Source organism: Anas acuta, chromosome 3, assembly GCF_963932015.1.
Source record: "Anas acuta chromosome 3, bAnaAcu1.1, whole genome shotgun sequence".
NCBI lineage: Eukaryota > Metazoa > Chordata > Aves > Anseriformes > Anatidae > Anas > Anas acuta.
The window spans coordinates 8,892,082-8,912,849 of record NC_088981.1 but is presented as its reverse complement, the minus strand read 5'-3'; the positions used below and the strand labels follow the sequence as shown (position 1 = coordinate 8,912,849).

The window sequence follows — 20,768 nt, the reverse complement described above, 5'->3', positions numbered from 1 at the left end:
CTCAGGTGTTTCCCATGAAACCTGTTTCAGAGGCAGCATGCAGGAGCTAACGAAGGCAGCCCTTTACATCCACAGATACTGTTCCCCTACTTCCAGCTGCACTTCAGCAGTCACCCTGCGAGCGCACTGCTGCCAAGCCCCGTGGCTGCTGACTCAACCACCACCAGCAGCTACAAGGCCCCTGACGGCTATGCATGGATTAAGCAGAAAAGTAACCAGACAAGAGCAAAGAGCAACTTCTCGGTGCGTGTTGGTGTTGCTGCACTGCTGTAACGGGAGTAAAAGTGCCGAGGAGAAGCAGGCATTTCCATTTTTCAGGCTGCTTTAGCCTCGCTTTGCCTGAGATTGCCAGAAGTGGTGTTGCTATAACAACTACACCCCTTCCTCGTAGGCATCCGAAATAACATTTCTGTCAGGGGTTGGAGTAGAGCCTTCTCCCTGAAAAATTAGGTTTACACCTGGCTGGTAGAAAGAAGCAGAGGCTGTTGAAGATAAATACTTGGTTATTTATGGCAAAACCCCAGGACTGTATAAATGTCTTTCAAACCAGACAACAAGAGATGGGGAGCTACCGGGACTGCATCTTACCTGCAGATGCAGGCACCTGGGCAGCGATGTGTTCTGGCTTGGTTGATTCACCAAGTGGGTGGATTAACCACCCGGGAGAAGTATCAAACCACGAGATCTTACCATGTTTGCTACAGCCATGGAATATGTATTTAGGAAAAAGTTACAGCTTCTTTGCCTCTGTCCTCCAAGACAAGTCCCCCAGTATAATTGCTCCCTTTGTAACAAAGGGCATCTGACATTTAGGCCCAGGAGATGCACTTTTCCAACCCATTTATGAGGTTGTCCTGCTTGCTTTAGTCCCTGCTGCTCATGTCGCCACAGAGCCATCTTGGTGCCATCAGAACAGCTTCCAGCACCATTCAGGTGCAACATCTTCACCTCCTAAGCGCCCTGCCCCTGAGCTGAGGTCCCTGGTGTCCCTATATTTGCAGAAGTCTGTACCAAGAGAATGAAATCCCGCTTTCCTCCCTGTGAGAGTCTCTGGGTATGGCTGCAGACCCCCCCTGTGCACCCTTTAACTGCCTACAAGCAGGGAAACTCAGCCCTGTGTTCTCCAAGTGAGAAGCAAAGAGAAATGGGAGATGTCAGTTTTCCCTTTTACACTGAAAAGATACATGGGAATCGGAGGAGATTTGGGAAGTGACACATGAATAGGGTAAATAGTAAACACATGCTGTTTTCCTGGGCAGCAAAATCAAAGAGCCAGATACAAGAAAAAAAAAAGGAAACACAGCAACTCATGTGATATGACTGCTGGTTAGAGTGAAAATAACTTCAAATGGTTGAGAAGTCGCAGCTCTGTGTTGTGTTGCTGCTCTCTCCCTATCCTCCCATCACATTTGCATCATAGGAAATGAGCTTTTTGCTCCTAAGTCCACAGTTTCAGAAGTGTTTCTTAGCCAGATCTGTACAGGCACCTAATGTGGGTTGTAATTCTCATTGATCTCAAAGCCTTTGAGAATCTGAGCTAATGTTATCTATCCTTCCATTTTCAAAGCTGTTTAGGATACTGGCTAATTTGGGCATCTGGGAGAACTGCTGGGATGTCAAAAGGCTCTTTTACTAACCTACATTAAAGCAAGTTGGACTACCTAGTTCAGTAGCATCGTTATCAAATCCAGAAGAAAAAAAGCCAACAGCAAACCCACACAGGGTGTATTACACGCTACTGTGGCCGTGTAAGAGTCGGTCAGTGCAGATTTTAGAGTATCAGCCCTACTGGGACATAGGGAGAGGAAAACAAGGCAGGAGAAGCATATCAGAGCTGAGACCTCCTGCATCGGGGAGTGTGAGCGCAGCCCTGCGCCCCAGGCTGAAGCCCCCTGGTCCTGCTGACTTGTGGGGCACGCGTGGTGCTTCTGGGGGGTTGAGGAGGTCCAGCCTCTGCCTTGTAACCCCCAGCTTGCAAAGGAGCTTTGAGAAACTAAACGAGCAGCCCCATTAGCAGCAGAGGATACGTCGAGCAGAGCCACCGCATCTTGCCGGTGGCCACGGCGAGGCAGCGGAGGCAGCAGCAGGAGCGGGCTGAAAGCTTTTTCCGAGTGCCACAGGAAAAGCAACCATTATGAGAGTGCACTAAAAGCCTATTCATTGCTAAGGAAAGGGCTACTGAAGAATGCGGGACCCACGCCGAACGCTGCCAGCCAGAGCAACAGGAAGATTGTTAAGGCCTTTGCAAAGCGCCCCGGCTCCTTCCTTTGGCAGTGGTGATCCTGGACGTGGAGTCGTTTCAGACCTCCCCATTGAAATCCTGTCAATAGCTGTCTGCAGGGAGGGAGAAGCTGGGTTACAGCAAAGGGTGTTCCTTCGTGTGGGAACCGTAGGTAAAACCCCCCTAGCAGAGCCAGATCTGGTCGGGAAGGGGAGCGAATGCACACCCTGGACAAGCTCTTCTTGGGCTTTTGGGTGTTACAGTGACCTGAACCCCCAGAGGAAGCAAACGTGGCTGTTTTCTGCTGTGCTCCTCAGCAGCAGGCAGTAATGTCCTAATCCACGCTGGCTGCTTGCGTGGGGTCTGTGCACACTGGAGGCTGGGACTGGGGAAACTTTCCAGTCTTCAGATGGGAATATTTTATCTGGAGTCCGCAGCTACCTGTTTTGACCGATGAGAGAGCCATCATTTGCTTGCTGCCTTCCTTCTCCTCTTGCTCTTCTATTCCCTTCCTTTTCCCCACCTCAGTTTTCATCTCCTTGGAGCTGTTTGGGAAAAGTGCCTGCCAGGCAAATCCTAGCCAAGGGGCAGCCGTCCAAGGAACAAAACCCCCGAGAAATGCCTCCTACAAGCCAGGCTCTCTCTTTGCTCTCTACGGTGATGCTGATCCCGGGGCCCTTGAAGGAGATCGTTTTGCTCACAACCATTACCGAAAGCAAGGCACAGCCTGTAGGGGTAGGTGCTGCACAAACGATGGAGAAAATTCCTGCTATTTCTGAGCTTTTTCCCCCACAGCCACAATATCTAGACACATACCTCTCCTGCCCTTTAGGTAGAAAACACAGAACGTCTTCCCTGCCTGCTCTCTCACAGATATTCACAGACCTGAAGCCTTTTAGCCCTCCAACTCTCTGTCCATCTCCATTAATGTTGGCCAACGGCTTCAAGCTAAGAAAGAAGCAGCAGGCAGAGAGAAAGACATGTATGTACCACACACACCACCACGAAAAGCAGCTTGCGTCCTTAGAAATTGGGACAGAAGAAGAGGTGTAAAAGGTTACTGCAACTTTTTTGAAGGATAAAACTGGATCTTGTCAAAGTGGAAGGGAGGAAAGACATCTAAATGTGATGTGTTGGAAAAACAGCCTGGGGTCTGGATCAGGAGCCTCTCTGGAAAGGAGGGAGGACATGTGATAACCAAACTTAGCTGAAGCAAAACCCTAGAAAACAAACTGCCTGTGCCAGGAATTTGGGGAAAGGGCCAGTACTGGGAGAAAGAGAGAAAAGAGCACAAAGAAATATTTAGCTCAAGTAAAAACAGAGCCGAACATCTAAAGAACATAACAGGGATGTGCATGTTACAACCGGCCGGGATGAAAAGAAAAAAAAAACAAAAAAAAAAAAAACAGGAGAGGCTTTAGAAATAATGAATGAGAAATCAGATTTTCAGGCAGAGCTCAGACATGCCAGCTAAGTGGAGCCTTGTGAGCACTGCATGATGCTTAATCCGAAAGGAATCCCAAATTCCAGTAACGATATCCACCTCAAGCCAGCAGATGCATGGTCTCACCCACACCCTTGGGGCACAGAAAAGCACTGGTGTTTGGTGGTTTGCCCTTCCCTGCATCCACCCCAAATGCTGGTTTAGCTGTGCAGGGGCCAGAGCTCCTAACAAGGCAGGAAAGGAGGCGGGTGGCTGGGCCCAGCTAACGAAGGGGTCGGAGATGTGCCTGCAACACCCTCATGGTGCTTCCACCCCAGCGTGGATGGGGTATTTGTGCCTGGAGGGGATGGGATTGCAGGTCGCTTTGGTCTCCCTGACTTCTCTCCCCAAACTTAAATGATTCAGTTCTTAGTGCAGGGAGCGCTCAGAGACTTCCAGCACTGCAAGAAATGATGGAAGTGGTGTCTGGCTGGTGTACCAGAGCATGGTACCAACTCATCCCAATGAGCTGGTGCTGAGCAGAAGGAAAGGGGAGCAGCCCCAGGACCTGCAGGGGGAAAAACCACGGCCACCAGCCCTGGGAACGGACACTGGCCTTGCCCCCAGCTGGAGACAGAGAAAGGTTCAGGGCAAATTGCAAGACCCAGCCTGAGCTGGAAGCTGATGGGGACAGGAGGTTGGTAACAAGGTAGGAAGTTCCTCCATGGTGAAACACCGCTGCTTCTGCTCCATCCCAAGTGCAGAGCGGGCACAGCCATGTCCCACCCTCGGCAGCACGCACACCGCTCCTGTTGATTCAGTTCATTCCCCCTTGGGGCAGGATGGGGCAGGGTTTGGACCTCGGGAGGCTTGCAAGCAATGAACTGTAAAAAATGAAGAGTCGACAATTAAATGTTCAAAATCGGCGAGGACTTTGTCCAGAGTGGGCTAAGCAAACAAGTACATTGGAGCGACCTCTGATCCACACGGTTAAGGGTGTACTCTACACTGCTTCATTTGTTTTAATCATATTAATTTACGACCCGGGTTTCTTGCTTAATTAGCCAAATGAAGAACGAAGAGTGAATGCGTAGCAGTAAGCCTCGACTTGTTCAGCTGGCTTCTAACCTCCTTTCCTGAGCCGGGAGAGTCGTGGTGCTTTGATGCCTCCGAGGTTGAAGGTGCCTGCTCACACGGTGAAGAAAATGGCCAATAACCAAACTCAGATGAAGGGACTGAGGTGTTCAGTAGTGCTCAACCTCAGGTCCTCTTGCTGAAAACCGAGGCACTGAGCACAGGGTGTTCTTGGAGGGATTATTTTGAATAAGGTGGGATGCAAACCTTCGAGATGCTGCTGCTCACGGCACAGCATTTGACCGTAGAGCTGGAGCAAGGCTCCCTCTTCACCCCCAAACGATTGCCCCAGGAGCACAAGGCAGATCACCGGGGCAGGAGAGCACCACCAGCCAGTTCCAGCAGGCTCTGGACACATTTTTCTCCGTGGGACATTGATCACTGTTGATTCTGCTCATGTGGAACAAAACCACACCATCTCCCGTGTGCCTTCAGGTGAATAAAGAGGAGCACATGGAAAATGGCAGAAAATCTTCCCTGGGTCAGCATTTTCAGACAGAAAGCTGTTTTCAGGGAGTGAATTCTGATGATACTGCAGAAAGGTTGTTTTTTTTTTTTGTATTTTTTTTTTTTTCACAAGGAAAACAATCTTCTTGCTTCAGAGGTTTTTTTCTCCATTCTGACAAATAGGAAAAATAATCCAAAAAAATCTGTTGCAAATGCCTCAGATTTCTTTTTATTATTATTATTATTTTATTTTTATTTCTTTTCCTCTTCTTTCTGCTGGTTTAATTTTTGGACCAGCTCTATTATTGGATAATTACATCGGCTAATCGCATTTAAACAGTTTTAGCAAGATCGGATAATTGCATTCAGAGCGATTGGGCTGAAAACACACAGAAGCTGGTAGGAGCATTTCACAAGAAACTGAACTGGATAAACACGATGGGATGTGTTGGTTGATGTGAGGGTACACACACACGTAGGGTGCACGGCTCCGGCTCTAAACCAGGGCAATATTCTGACCCCGAGCCGCAGTAGGGGAATTCCTAAATATATGACTGTAATTTAATTAACACAAGATAAATCAAATTGAAAAAAAATATATAAATAAAAATCTCAGGAGCTTCTCCCAATGCACTTGTCATCACATTAGATGCAAACACAACTTTTATTTCTAAATAGTTTCAGTGAAATCCAAGTTTCTAATGAACTGTTGCCATCCGGTGTCTAGCTGTAGTCTTGGTTCTCTTCTAGCCAGCAGGAATATAGAAACTGCCTTTTAGCTTTGTGCATATTCAGAAATAATTTTCTGGGAGCTTACAGCCTACTTTCTCAACTGAGTAGCCGGCGTGATGGGGAGTGGGACAGTTTTACCTAATTTCTTGTTGCTGGCTCCTTCCTAAGCCCTCCCTGCAGCTGGCTGCTGCACGCGGAGCTTCCTGCAGATGGAAAGGGTGGTGGAAAAAAGTCCTCTCATTTTCTGCTCCCGGGGAAGGGTTAACTGAAGAGCAGGCAAGAGCTGCATGGTGATAGACCACTAACAACATCTCCAATTTAACTAAAGCAATTTGCAGAGCCTGGGATGAAACCTGCACCGGGCTGCCTCCTTACCCATCCTTCCTCTATCTCTCTGCCCGATCTGAAAGCAAGGCACAAGGTTGTGAGTCAGAAACAGCCTAACCTGAGAAAAGCCAAAGCCTCTCCTGAGAGCCTCTGGCTCATGAAGACCTCCAGCCGGTCCCACCGAGGCGTCCAGCTCAGAAAAAAAAACGTGTGCTATGCAGCCAGGGCAAAACACTTGTCATTAAATGACCCTGGCAGAAATCATTTAACGAAGGGCATCTTGTGGATGATCCTTAGGGCCCGGGCTGTGACTCCTGCACGTTAACTTTAATGTCCACACTTGGCATGAAGAGGGGCGATGGGCAGCAAAGCCAGGTGGATGGGCCTGAGCCAAGGGCTTCATCCTTGGGGATTTCTGAGCCTTGCAGCCTGTGTGGGCGCTGGACAGGCACAAGTCTGGGCAAATCTTGCCATCGTGCAGCTGCAGAGGCAGAATTTAATGTTGCCACCCAAAAGGCAAGGCACTGGGGCGTGTGGGGAAGGAACGGAGGGGCAGTGAGCCTGCTGCTCCTGTTAGAGGAAGAAAGGTGGGGAGCAGTGGGGCTAATCTTAGGAGCAACTGGCTCCCAAGCGCCAACACAGGTGACAGAACTACAGTTGCCTTGCTTCATTTTCCATAAAACCTCACAGATTTCACCTCAAGGGCAAAGTTTGGCTTTTCTACCTAGCAAATACAAAACCCGCACTGTTCTGGTAGCAAATCCCATGGAAGTGGACGTTGCCACTTGGCGCTCCCTTGCTGCTGAGCACCGTTCACCCAAGCAGAGCAGATGCTGTGCGGAAGAGGGTGAAGGTCCAGCCTGCGTGGTTTTCATAGCCCTGTGCCCCAGGGCCTCCACAGAAGGGAGCACAGAGGCTGATGTTGCAATGAAGCCTTTGCTGGGGTGCATAAAGGCAGCGTGTCTGGGGGAAACTGGTGTTTTCTCACACCCAGAAATCTCCCCCGGGACAGGAGCCCCTTGTTGCCTCCATCTGGTCCCAGTAAAACGAACCTAGCTGGAGCTACACGGAGGCATGTGGCATCGCTGCCAGCAAGCAGACCGAGCCAGCCCCTAGCTAGCACGAGCAAACGTGCACCCGCTGGTCTCCGAGGCTGAGCTGATTTAAGCAGACCAGAGAATATAAAGGGCCGGCATAAAATCCACAGAGTTGTTTGCTTTAAAATAAAGAAGAGCAGGGCAAATGCTGGCACAGCCTTGTCCTTTGGTCATTCTCCCATAAGCTTTTTCCAAACATCTTCTAGAAGAACAAATAGTTCCTGCATCACCCCAGGATGAACAACAGATTTTTCGGACCTTCATCTGCCTCGGGGAACCTGAACTGGGCAAGATGTGTCAGGGAGCAGAGGACCCTTGGATAAAAAGCCCTCTAGGGAGACGAGGTATTGTTGTTTTACAGCCCCTCCATTACCCTGGCTGCAGCAGGGTCCCACATTATTCAGGCTGCCTGAGCAATGTGTGAGCACGCAGTGTTTTGCTCCTAGCAGCATCATTAAGGGGCATTTTCACTGCGGGTAAAAGCAGGACTTGCCTGAATAGCTGTAACCCTGTCCTGTTTGAAGAAGCAAACAGAGCAAAACTCCCCTCCTCACCTCTATATACTCGTGGTTTGCTCCATGGATTTGAAAGCTGGTCCCATTCCTTAAAGCAGGGACAATTTTCCCAATTTTCCATCCAGCTAAGCACCACTGCAAGCCTAAACCGGGTCGCCTGCGAGGCCTGAGCAGCTCCTACCTTAAACCTCTGACAAGCACCCAGAGCAGAGGCAGGAGACACTGACACCTCCTGGTGTAATGCATCACTTGGAAATGATTCACCAGACCTGGAACTGCTCTGGGACATCCCCAGTACGGCACAGTATTTCTGCTCCGGTGCATGGGCCACCTGGAAACATGTCGATGCTCTGAGATGCCAGGAGATCCTGCAGTTTTATTTACTCACTGTCAGGTCACATTAGCAGAAGTTTTGCAACAGGAGCTAATTAGGGTGAGTCTCCTGTAAGAAAGCCCTACAGCAGATGAAAGGCAGACCCAAGTATCTCTAGTAGAAGAGAAATGCAAAGGAAAATTATTGCAACAGATGTAAATCCACCTCCATATCTCTTGTTATTAAGACTGAGCCACAACACCGAGCCCCAGGCACTACAGGTATTTAAAAGTTGTTTGTAGGAGAGAGAGTGTCACAAATTAGTACAGCCCTCAAAAAGTAGGCAAGCAATTAGTCTGTTTTATAAGGCAAAAGGACAACAAAGTAGGAGCCATCCCAACTTTTTCTAATTGTTGCTTCTTGGTCCTTAAAACAAACAAAAAGCTGAGACGAGCACAGCACAAAGCAGGCTCAGCCTTCAGAGTAACTTCACCGTTTCTGATTTTCCTAGAAAAACATCCTCGAGGCAGCCCGAAGCTGGCAGCGCGAATCCCCCTGCGCTTAACCTTGCTTTCGAGACGAAAAGCCAAGATCGGAGCAGTGGAAGCGGAGCTATTTCAGTGACATAGTGCCACCCACTGTCGGAGGGACAGACAGCACCCTGGCCCTGCTCGCCCATGGGCTGTGCTTGCTGTTGGGGGAGCCGAGATGTGTCTGCAACAATATTCAGGTATTCTAGGACATCCATAAGGTGGCTATATACGTGCAGTGGGATATTTGCACGTAGCTGTATGTATACTGGTGGCTCAGGCAGCTGTGTTGTCCTGCCAGAGATGCTCATGCTGATGAGTAATTCCAGTTTGGATGGGGGTCAGATTTTGTGTGGGTTTGATGTGCCCTTGGATTATCAATTGCTCGTGCGTGTTGGGATGGGGGAAGCAATCTGATGGAAAAACTGACCCAAAGAACTGACCCACGCCTGGGGCTATGCCGTTGTATGTCCATGGTAGGGCAGATATTTCCACCTGTCTTACGAGAAGCTCAGACCAGAGCATCCCAAGGCATCTCCAAGCCAATAAAACAGTGTGTCATAGGAAAAGATGCAGTGGCGTTGCTCCGTACGCCCACCAAAGGCAAGCCAAGAAGTCTTTTCCAAACCAGAGAGCAGGGTGTGCCCTGGTGAGCAGCGAGCTCCCGCAGGACGGTGTGTGCTCCTCCGCAGAGATGCCCTCGGAGAAGAGATCTTTCATTAAGATTGTCATTCCCTAGGATTTCCATCCCCGCGGAGGCTGCCTCCTCGGCAGGCGCTGTCTCCAGGGGAGGGAGGGGTTGTGAAATATTCATACATCACAAGAATTGCATTTGTGAGCGTGGACCGCAGAGCCACAACTGGCTGGAGGGGCGTGCAGGGGAAAACAATAGCACCGAAGGAGGGAATAAAAAAAAAAAGGCAGAATCCAGGATGTGAAAGGTGAGCTGGCCCCTTGTCCAAATGCTCGCTGAGCCCCCCGCCAGGCTGGTGATGGTGAGGAGCATCCCAGGGTTGGGTTTCTGGTGGCCGCACACCTGCTTGAGCCCACTTTGGGGTAGGAGAATTGGCTGGCTCTGAGCATGTGAAGCTAATTGATTTTCTCCTCGTGCAGCAATGGCTAAGCAGCTTTTGCATCCATGCTTCTGCGAGTCTGAGGAATAACCTCAGCAGAGCACGCATGAGAGACCAAACAGCCCCCGAACCAGCTCTGTGTCACAGGCTCGATGCCTCAGGCATCTCTTCAGGGGCTCCCTCCTCTGGGCGACCACAGTTTCAAATAACTTTAAGAAAAAACACACATTTAGGTATCTTTGGTCAACTTGGATTGAATGAAGAGTGACACGTACACATGCTCACATGGGGCAGCTGTGTAGATGTCCTTTCCACGGGATGCTGGTGTGAAGCGTGGCATGGGTAAGGGTCAGACAACCCCGATGTGCTGGGGTTTGAGAAAAAGGCCAGTAGAGAACAGTGAGGTGCCACGCTCTGGGAGAAAAGCTGAAGCAGCCGATTGGGGTTGGAAAGCCGTGCAAGGACATTTCCACAGGGATATACACCAGTCCAGCCCTCGGGTGCCTCAGCACGCAGCTGCAAATCCTTTACATCATGGTGGGCCAACCTTACCCCCCAAGTGTGGTTCAAGACCTCCCTGAAAGATGCACATTGCCTCCTAAACCATCCGATTTCCTTCCAATGCTCTCCGTGTCTCACACTGAGGATTTGATTCCTCCTCAGGTTCCACAGGCTCTATATCTCTATGACAGCGAGAATAATAGTAAACCCAAGAATAATAAGTGTTTTTCTTAATGCTTTGGAGTGATTATTAGGACCTGCTGCTCTCTGTTGCCCACCATTGCTTTTAATTTGCTGGGATGCCTACAGGGAAGCCGTCCCTGCACATGCTTTCTCGAGAGGGTCGTTTTTTCCCCCGTGAAGGAAGGATGCTCACGGCCTCCCGATGCCAAGCTGCGTCCGACCAGCTCGCTCCTTGCCTCCCTCTCGGGAAGCAGACGCACGTTCACACGCCGCAGGAGCAAGTTTTGACTATTTTAGGGCCTGAAATTTCCCGGTCGGCATGGCAACTTCCGACTCCGCACCTCTGACGGAAGAGGCTTAAAATAGAAAATCCAGAAAAGCGGCAGCAAGCCTGGCTCCAGCACCACCGACAAGAAGCCCAGGATGCTGCAGGCAGGATCTGGCCTCTCGGGGTCGATGAGGACAACCCGTGGGGCCGTCACCTCAATGACCACATTTCTTAAAACCTCACACAAACCTTTTTGTTTGGAAGGTATCCACTCCTGTCACCCCTTCTTTGCTCAGCCACAGGCTATCCATGGCCACCAAACCTCCATGGATGCTGGCTCCATCCCAGATATATTTCCCAGTAGACCTTCCAGGGCTGTCCAGTGTCACAGGACTGCAATTTCAAGGAAGTCTCCCCAGTTTGAGGTTCCTTTTTGTGATTCCTTTTGTTCAGTTCAGAAAACCCGTTTATTTTTATAAACATTTTTCCCCAAACCATTTTTTTCCAGCTCACACATAAACAATCACGATGGCGCGGGGCGAAGCAGGCATGTGGTGCGTCTCCTCTAATCCCCGCTTAACCTAATTCATTTTCCGTCTACGAACCAAACTCCACGAGATTCATTGAAGGAGCCTGGATTATGTCTCTGTCAGCCCACAATGCTCGTGTAGGATTAGTGAATAAAAGACCTAGAAGTCCTCTGCAAGCCACTGAACCTGCAGCAACCCAAACACCTAGAAAATCCCCTTCCAGTCATGGAAACATCACCGGCAGCGCAGAGCCCAGTCCTCAGAGCTATTTCATGTCTTTGAGGATCTGGACCTCGCTGTTTCATTTTGTTTCTATTGTTTTTCATTTGTTTGTTTTGTTTTATTTTCTCCTTTTCTCCTCTTTTTGGCCCAAAGCTTTCTGGAGAGTTCAATGGGCGAGCCTGGACGGGTGTGGGTTTTATTTGGCTGTCTGGTGGGAAAGGGAGGTCAGCTGCGATCAGCCAGCTGAAGCTGGAAAAATAAAAACAAACTTCTGCATGGCGAAGAAGGGCCCGCTTTGTACAAGCACAATCACTGCTGCTTGTTGTTGCTTCTCAGAGAGCTAGCTGACATTTTTTCAATCAAAATGCTTTCCACTTTCCCTTCAGTTGATGCTTTCTTTTTCTTTTTTTTTTTTTTTTTTTTTTTTTCATCAAGTTTTGGCAGGAAAACATTATTTAATGCACATTGTTGTTTTTTTAAAACAATTTATGCGCTCTCACTTCGATGTGTTTTTGGAAGTGCAACCAAACGTCCAAACATTTTATTTCTCCTTTATGCAACCGTGCAATGTATTGATATAAAATCAATATTCTTTGATATTCTCTTTGCCCTGGCTCTGTTTTACTCTTTCCCATCCCTTTAACAAGGCATCTCAGGCCAGAGCTTGCTGCAAGCTCTTGGCTCCAGGGGGAAGAAGGAGAGAGCTGGGTGGAGAAGCCCTTTCCAAGCACAGGAGAGAAAGCTGAGCTTCCCTTGCAGCTGTTTCCAAGCTTTTTAGGGTACACAAACTCCCCTAAAAGCTGCCAGTGGAAATGGGGACCAGTGCATTGTACCAAGCCTGGTAAGCTCCCAGTGGCAGAGGAGCTGCTGTGGCCTCAAAGAAGACCGAGAGGTGGCTGGAATATAGGAAGCAGCATTTAATGGGGTGGCCTCCAACCTTTGGGGACAGCGAGGCAACACTTCCCCAGAAGAGTGAAACAGGAGAGGAAAGGCAAGTAACAACTGGACCCAGCTATCAGTTAATCAAGATTTTATTTCTAATGAAAATTCCCCGGTAGGTTGTACAGGCTGCTCGAAGCGCGCTCCATACCTCAGGGTTAGTCTGATTATTCCAAATCCCCTCTCTCCCCTCCCCAAATACACATCTGATGCTGCGTGCGGGACATCTGCCAGAGAAGGATGATGTGACAAAGGCAGGGAACATAAATCACAGCTGCTCGTTGCAAAGCTGCGTGTATCCGTCCTTGCCCTTTTGTGCCTCCACCTTCAGTCCATGCCTTGCCCGTTCGATCCATCTCCCTGTCGTTGCTGCTCTTTTTCCCTCTCTCCGTAGTGCTCCCCTTTTTGCTGCCTGGAAGCACGCCCCCTTCTTCCCCATCATCAGCCTGGCTTCTTGTGTCTGTCCTTGAGCATCTCTGGCCTTCATCTTTGCCATCCTTTTATATTCCTCCTCTTCTCCCTCCAGCATCGCCGCCCTCCTTACCTCTGCCTTTGTCTCTAAGAGCAGACACACAGGAAATATTTCACTGTCACCGTGCTTTTCAGATGTAAACTAATTACAGTCCACGAGCCAGCGGGTCAAAGGTATTATCCTCATTTTTTGCAGCCGGCAGCCTGCAGCTCTCCATCCCGCTGTGTCAATGCACACACACAGAAAGGATGACGTGGGGATGCGGGTCAGACCCATCACGCTGAGGACCCACAGCCCAAAGTTTTGTCCCCTTTGCAAGAAGTCTGCTCGAGAGAAAACCCTCCCCAGCTGCAGCTTAACATCAAGAAATACCCAGAAGAGAAAGCTGCCGACCATGGGGTCGTCTCCTCAACCCTTAACACATCAACCAGCCCTGTACGTGGCAGCAGATCTTTTTTTTTTTTTTTTTTGCCATTTCTGGATGGTGGAAAACATCTGGAGTGTGGGATCTCAGTGCCAGCAGATCTTGTTAACAAGCTACTCAAGTGCTCGTGTGAAGCACCAGGAGAGTGGGTTACGTGTCTTATTGATCTAACGTCAGCCATCACCCCCAGGAATTGATGTTTTCAATAGAGAAAGCAGATTAGCAATAGGCTCGTGGATGTTTGGCCAGTTCGGGAGATGGTAGGGTACAAATGGCTTCCCCTAATGAGATAAAACTCACAGGCAGGATCTAGCAGAGGAGGACCCTGCTGCAATCAAGGTGCTATGACACAGCCGTGGTTTACTGGATTAAAAAATCCCACTGTTGCTAATTATTCCTGAACATTAACACTGAACGTTACGACCACAATACTGTCCCTTTGGGGAGGAGCAGTGAAACACCTGGGGAACGGCAGTGCGTGTTGCTGAGGATCTGTGAAGCTCTGGGCATAGGATTCACTATCCCTGACTGAAAATCTTGGCATCTCGGTGGATGGAAACAGCGAGCTAAAAACAGCACCTGGAAAAAATACAGGCAATGTGAGGCAGAGAGGGCTTCCTCAGCTGAAAGGAAAAAAAATAATAATAATAAAAGACAAGAAGCCAGAAAGGGTATTGGAGAATCACAGAAAGGTTGAGGTGGGAAGGGACCTCTGGAGGACATCTGGTCCAACTCCCTGCTCAGGCAGGGCCACCCAGAGCTGCTGGCTCTGGGTCCGGGTGGCTTCTGAAGATCTGCAGAGCTCTCTCCAGCAAGCCCAGGTCCCTCTTGTACTGTGGAGCCCAGTCCTGGACCCAGCACTCCAGGTGTGGCCTCAGCAGTGTGGAGCAGAGGGGAAGGATCAGCTCCCTCCATCTGATGGCAGCACTTCCAGTGCAGCCCAAGAGACTGTTGGCTTTTTTTGGTGCAAAGATGCCTTGCTGGGCCATGTTCAATCTGGTGTCCACCAGGATCTCCAGGTTCTTCTCTGCAGAGCCACTTTCCAGCCTGCTGGCCCCCAGCACACACAGGATCTTGCATTTCTCTGTGCTAAACGTCATGAGAGCCCAGCTCTCCAGCCTGGCCAGGTCCCTTTGGATGGCAGCCAGGTCCCATCTGGTGTTCCAGCCACTCGTCCCGGTTTTGTATGACCTGCACGTTCACTGCGGATGCACCCTGTGCTGTCATTCAAGTGGCACGGGGGAGACGTTGAAGAGCTTTGGCCCCACTACCAGCCCCTGGGGCACACCACTTCCCCCCAGGTGGACTTTGTGCCACTGATCACAACCTTCTGGACCACTCAGATGGTTTTCAACCCACCTCACCGTCCTTTCCTCTAACCTGTACTATGTCAGCTTGCCTGTGGGGATGTTAGGGGAGACAGAGCCAAAATCCACACCAAAAGCAAGGTGAAATAAACACAGTGCTCCCCACTCACTGGCCAGCCACCTCGCTGCAGGAGGCGATCGGGTTGGGTAAGCACCAAGTTTCCCCTCCGTATTTCCCCTTGTGCTGAAACAGCAGCAGAGCACCAGGACGTGATATTTTAAGAAAACAATGAGATTAAGAGACAGGCACTAAGTGTTCGCAGCGCTTCTGACAGAGATAAACTGCGGTATCGGTTTCTATCAGATTGAGAGCACGCGGCCTGCACTTCAGGGGGGAGGCTTAATGATTTAACAGGGCTTTCCCATCTCTCGCTAGCAAGCTCCAGCAGCACAGATAGGCGAGCATCAAGCGGAGACAATTGCAGCTGTAAATAAATAATGAACCCGCTGCACGCGGCGGCCCTCATCCAGGAGCCAAATCCTGAGGATGCTGCTCGGGTATCTTTCACGCGAGACACAAGCCAGGTTTCCCCGTGCCCAATTATGTTCCACATCTCCCGGAGGAGGGATAGTGTTTGTCTCTCTGCTTTCTTTCTACCACCCCTGGGGCTACAGCGTGCGTTTAATTATTTATTTATTTTCAGGCTGTTTCACCAGCCCTTAATGTTCACGGGAGGGTGCAGTGCTCACGCACATAGTGGGAGGGGGCCAAAGAGGAGGGGTTTGGCTTCTGCATCGTTCCTTTCTTCTTTTTATTGCCTGCCTCCTTCCACACCTTTCCCACAGTTTCTGTTTCCCCGCTAAGCTACTTTATGTCACCCTGCTAAGCAAGGACATCCCGCAGCATGTCTCTGTGGTGTCGCTGCTCTGTCGCCTCCACTCTTACTCTTGACTAGGTAGAAACCTCTGATCTTTGATGAGATGGAAAAGGAAGAAAGACCTGAAACTCCCACATGTTCCCTGTCTGCTGGGGAACAGGGGCTTACAACTCCTGCATCCTCGCTGCCCTCATCACAGAGGAGGGATGTCTTCATCCTCACTGCGTAATATTGAGTCTTCAGCCACCGAGGGCCAGCATTTAATCTTTTAAACATGACACCATATGTGGCTCCGACAAGTCCTACCAAGATTTCTCTGCAAGGAAAAATGAAGCTTACACGGTACCGACTGCTCTATTTCCTCTTAACTCCAGATCATCGGCAGGTATTAACTATGACAGCTATTAGCTGTGACAGGTATTAACCATGACAGCTAATAAACACACAGCTTATCCTGATGCAATTAAAGAACAGAAAAGGGGAAGAACGTGACTAAAAATCAAGATCAAATATACAGATCAGCGAAGATGAAAAGTCCTGAAAATGCCACAAAATCTACCAGCCTCCCTCATTGCTGCCACTGGGAAAAAAAAATAAAAAAAAAAAAAAGATATTTTTAAATACAATGATAGAGGGCAGCAAATAGACCAAAGAAGGAAAGAAAGGTGTGCTTTCCATGACCCTCCCCCCAAAAAATCCTCCTCCTTGCAGCCGTCTATGTGCCCATTCACCTTCCTGATTCTTTCTGAACACCCTGCTTAGACCACCCTACCAATGACAAACTCGATTGAGTTGCTTCCCTGAAATGAGGATGTCTACACAGATGTGCACCCCAGGAAGATCTGGCCCCAAATCCCACATGAGAGGCTCTGGCGTCCGCAAGTGTTCTGTGACTTGTGGGTGCTCAGCATCTCCTGGGCAGGGTTTGTCCTCAAATGACAGAAGGGAGGAAAAAAAAGAAAAAAAAAGAAAAAACCTTCTCTCAAAACACAAGTGAAACGTGCTTCTGATGCAAAATTAGCATTTGGCAGAGAAGTGACTCACAGTGACTGAGGGCTTCGTGCATCCCTTCTCTGAAGCATCCAGGATCTTTTTCTGGCTCGTGAATCACCCGAAAATGGCAGCTGAGCGTGTCTTGTCCTCAGTAAAGCCGAGGGTGTTGAGAAGAAGACGAAGGGCTCTGCTCTGCTCTCTGAAACGGCACCGCTGGCAATGTTTGTGATGCCAGGAAGAGGGGAAACAGCATCGCCATGGGGTAAAACATGGAAAGTTTGATTTGCAGTGAATTCTTGGGCTTTGGAGACTGTGAGCTGAAGGTGGATTCAGCCGTACACAGAGCAGGGTCCTGCGTGGGAGGCACCAGATATTTAAAAACACGCGTGCAAATAGGGATCCTTTTTATGGCTGAAAACATTCCTCTCTGTCAGCAGAGGATTCCCTTTGGGTAGTTGCTCACCACAAAAAAACCCTTCCCGGGCACCCCTCATTACTAATCCCCCTGATCCATATTTCCAGCACATTCCTAGTGCAGTCTCATCACCACACCGTTGTCATGGTTTAACCCAAGCTCATCCTAACGTAGCTCATGTTTTGCAGGAAATGTGGGCACAACAGCACAGAAACACGCAGGGTAAATCCCAGACGTCCTCAGACTTGTAAGGAAGGAGAGAATCCTTTCCCACCTGGAAGGAGAGCTGTAGGACATTGCTGATGAAGGAGACTCCAGGAGGAGCCCACGGGGGCTTTCTGCAAGGACGAAGTGCAGTAGGATTGCCCACCTGCCCCGAAGTACCTGCAGAACATTTCTGCTGAGCACTAGAAGAGCAATTCGAGAGCAACATCGGGCCGGTCGCACAAAGCCGCCTGCAGAAAGCTGCCTGAGCAAGACTGCCACATCGGGCTCTTCAGCTCAGCATGGCAACAAAGACAGGCAAGGGGGGAAAAAAAAAAAAAAAAAAAGGAGTAAAATTCAAATACTGCCATTGCTTTCACGGTAATCAGCACAGCATTATGCAGAATGATTTGTAATTTTACACTGACGGCTATTATCTTCTGGCAGCCACCATGACTGAAACAAATGTCTGATATTCCAAGGGGCTGGGTTTTTGTGTCTTTGACAAGAACCTCACCACAATAAGGAGACCAAAGAGAGGGAAACGTTGTTCTGCAGCCTCTGTGTCTACCCTGATGTATGAATTGTGGCAGTCCTTCATTGGCGCTCATTATGCTCGGTGCTGACGGCACTGCTTTGATGTCAACCTCACTTGAAATGTCTTTTGCATAGCAATAGAAGAAGCACGCCCCATGGACTTTGCTTGTAACATTCTCCTTTTCCTTCGGGTGGAGAAGTGCCGTGACAGGGCACGCAACAAGAAACTCCCCGGCTTGGCCCAACATGATGTTAGGCAAATTCGCAATATGAATAAGGAATGTCAAAGCAATATCCAGCCTCTCATTTGAGCAGAAATATCTAAAATATTTTTTTTTAAATGCCTTCTAGGTAGACAAAGCAGGCAGGGAATCCCTGGGTAATAAGTGATTAAAGAACTTCAGCTGTGCAGGTTTACCCCAAACCTTCTCATCTTCCTTATGGCTCATATCATTAGAGAAGGGAGGTAGGAAAGCAAGAAGGAAGAAAAAATACAGAGAATGAGAAATACCCTATTTTGTCTTGGCTTTTGTCTTGTATTTTTAGCCAAAACTCTCAGAAATCCGAATTTTGAACTGCCCGATCCTGGACACTGAATGGGATCAAACACAAAATAGGATGAGGCTGGAATTCCCCAGTTTGGGTTCATTCATAATCCGTGATATTCCTATTTCTCCTGCCATGAGGTCTTCTTCGCTCAGCCTGAGCTGCTCAGGTTCTCCCAGCAACCAGAAGATGCTGCCCTCCACAGGGATTTCCCTATAGTGCTATTTTAAGAAAACTTTAGAAATTTGAATCAAAGAAAAACTGCCTAGGCCAGCAGTTTGCCTGGGTCAAGCACGGCTAATTATCAATCAAGCTTTTCATTAAATGTTCGAGTTTTGATAGAAGAAGACAGAAAAGGATTGAGTACACTGTCTAGGAAGTTTTTGTAGGGAAGAATTTTGCCTTTCAAGCAAACCAGCTAGACTTTGCCCAAAGCTGATCCACACTTAATGAAATTCATTGCTTTATAGGGATATTTCTAGTTTTTTTTTTTTTTTTCTGGCTACATTTGATGGTTTATTTAAGGTGTTGCTGGCATGAATGAACTGTTTCTGAGCACTTTTTTTAAAGCTTTTATGGTCTTTGCTTTTATCCTGGAAGTGTTCGTGTGCCCAACAGCTGACAAGCTGTTTCCAGCTCTAGCATCTCGTCCAATAAAATATATTAACATTCCTTACAGCCTTGATCCATTTCTGGGATGCTCAGAAAAATAAAGGGCTGCCATTCCCACCTCAAAGCCTCTCCCCATGTAAAAGGTATGTAAAAGCCCTTCTGTCCTGAAGCACCTGTGGTTTAAAGTGGAAGGGATATGGTGTACTAACCACTTCAGCTCCCATGGGGCCAAAATTCAAAGCTATCCCCTGGGAGCTTCAGGAAGCTTTGGCACAAAACCAGGGCTCCTTGTTTTCTGTCATTTTGTCCTTTTCTGCACGCTTCGTCACCTTATCTTGATTGAGCAAGCACATCAGTTGTCCAAAAACCATCTTCTTTCACCATGCCTAAGGCACCATAAAGGGGAACAAATTCATAAAGGGGAAACACCCCATCTTGTCCAGAAGCCAAGCCACTTCAAGGAGTCTCGATTATGGCACTACATGGCAGCACACCCCAAGTTATAAGTCAATTTTGTAAATCTTGCCTGACACCAGTCCAAGCTCCTTAGCCCAAAAAAAGACTTTCTGAAATGTTTTATTATTATTATTATTATTATTTTTCCCCTGGCAATTCATTGTTTTCTTTTCAGGAGCTTCCTATTTAGGGAGGGGAGGTGTGAGCATCTCTTGAAAGTGTTGTCTGCTGCTAAATCATAGAACCATCGAACAATTAAGGTTGGAAAAGACCTCCAAGATCGTGAAAGTCAGCCTATTGCTGGTCTCCATGTGTACTCAGATGGACCAAGTCAAGGCTTCTCCGAGCAGATTCTCTTCTAGGGCAAAGTGTGGCCCAACAGAGTTCATTGGGGCAAAATAAAAGGTGAGGGAGTTCCAGCAGAGGCAGCAGAGGTGAGGACACCTTTCCTTCTCCAAAGAGAGAGAATACGGTATTGCATACAGATGGGTGTTAGCATTTAGGTATTAGAGAAAAACCAACTTGCTGGACAATTACGTGTGGCATCAATACACCCAGGTTGCTTCCACCTTACCTGCCAGCTTATCCCACCCAATAACCCGTTCTTCTTGTGAGCGAATTCACCAAACATGCACATCTCCACTCTTTCCCTAGGCATTTGCTCTTCATAAAGATGCAGACGCAGGGTTTGTCCGTGGGGTCACACCTCTGAGCTGCTGTCTCCTGCACGTATTTACCTTCTGCAAGGAAAAAGCTTGCCAGGCTCTCACACCATCAAGGCGAGCAGCTCCTCCTGAGATTTTTTTTCCAGAAAAAAAGTGTCCATAGCCACTCAGCCCCCTCCTCCCCAAGCCTTTGCGTGGCCCTGGGGTCCCCTGATGTTTGAGATCTTCCTTTTGATCTCAGATTCGGCCTTGAGAAGAGTAAACTGTTCTCCGCCTGGCTGGAGCCGGCCAGAAGCTACTCCCCAATAAACATCTGCTCCTTTGTTTTCCCCAGGACTGTTATCTAGGGCATTGTTTCACCTTTCCTGCCCACCCTTGCTTGCAGCCCCTTTTGGGGCTGTCTCTGCAGCAGGTAACGCCAACGAGCTGAAAAGTGCCCCCTAGTTATAAACCCTAATACCAGTAGCTCCCAGTTAGCAGGATGAACCTTTACTGATCCTTTGCGTGGCCACCTCCTTGCCGCCCGCTTTCAGCATTGCCCTTCATTTGCCCAAACGGGATTTCTGTAAAAAGCCCAGGGTGGGCTGCAGCACCCTGCCTTGGGGCAGCGGTTATCTGAGAGTTGGGAATAGCCCCTTTCATCTCAGCAAATTAATTCTGCAGGAGAAAGATGGTGACAGATCCGAGAGCAGCTGAGTTTATCACAGCTTTTAATTTAGAAGAAACAACCCGCTAATGTGTGCTCTGAGCAGATGGGTGTCACAGAAGCCAGGGTTTTATGAAGCGTTCCCGAATTTTCCAGAT

General features: G+C 48.8%; 1 long non-coding RNA gene across 6 annotated transcripts in view; it reads left to right on the top strand.

Moving 5' to 3' along the window:
• The window catches only part of LOC137853348 (uncharacterized), a 41,509-nt gene that overhangs the window by 6,610 nt on the left and 14,131 nt on the right, over window positions 1-20,768 (top strand). For 3 of the 6 annotated variants that reach the window (XR_011094404.1, XR_011094405.1, XR_011094402.1), the window contains exon 3: window positions 8,694-8,939. This is a non-coding gene — a long non-coding RNA (uncharacterized lncRNA). Of the gene's footprint in view, window positions 1-8,693; window positions 8,940-13,122; window positions 17,505-20,768 lie in introns of those variants that run through there. The other 3 variants (XR_011094406.1, XR_011094403.1, XR_011094407.1) reach the window with 3 other exon arrangements.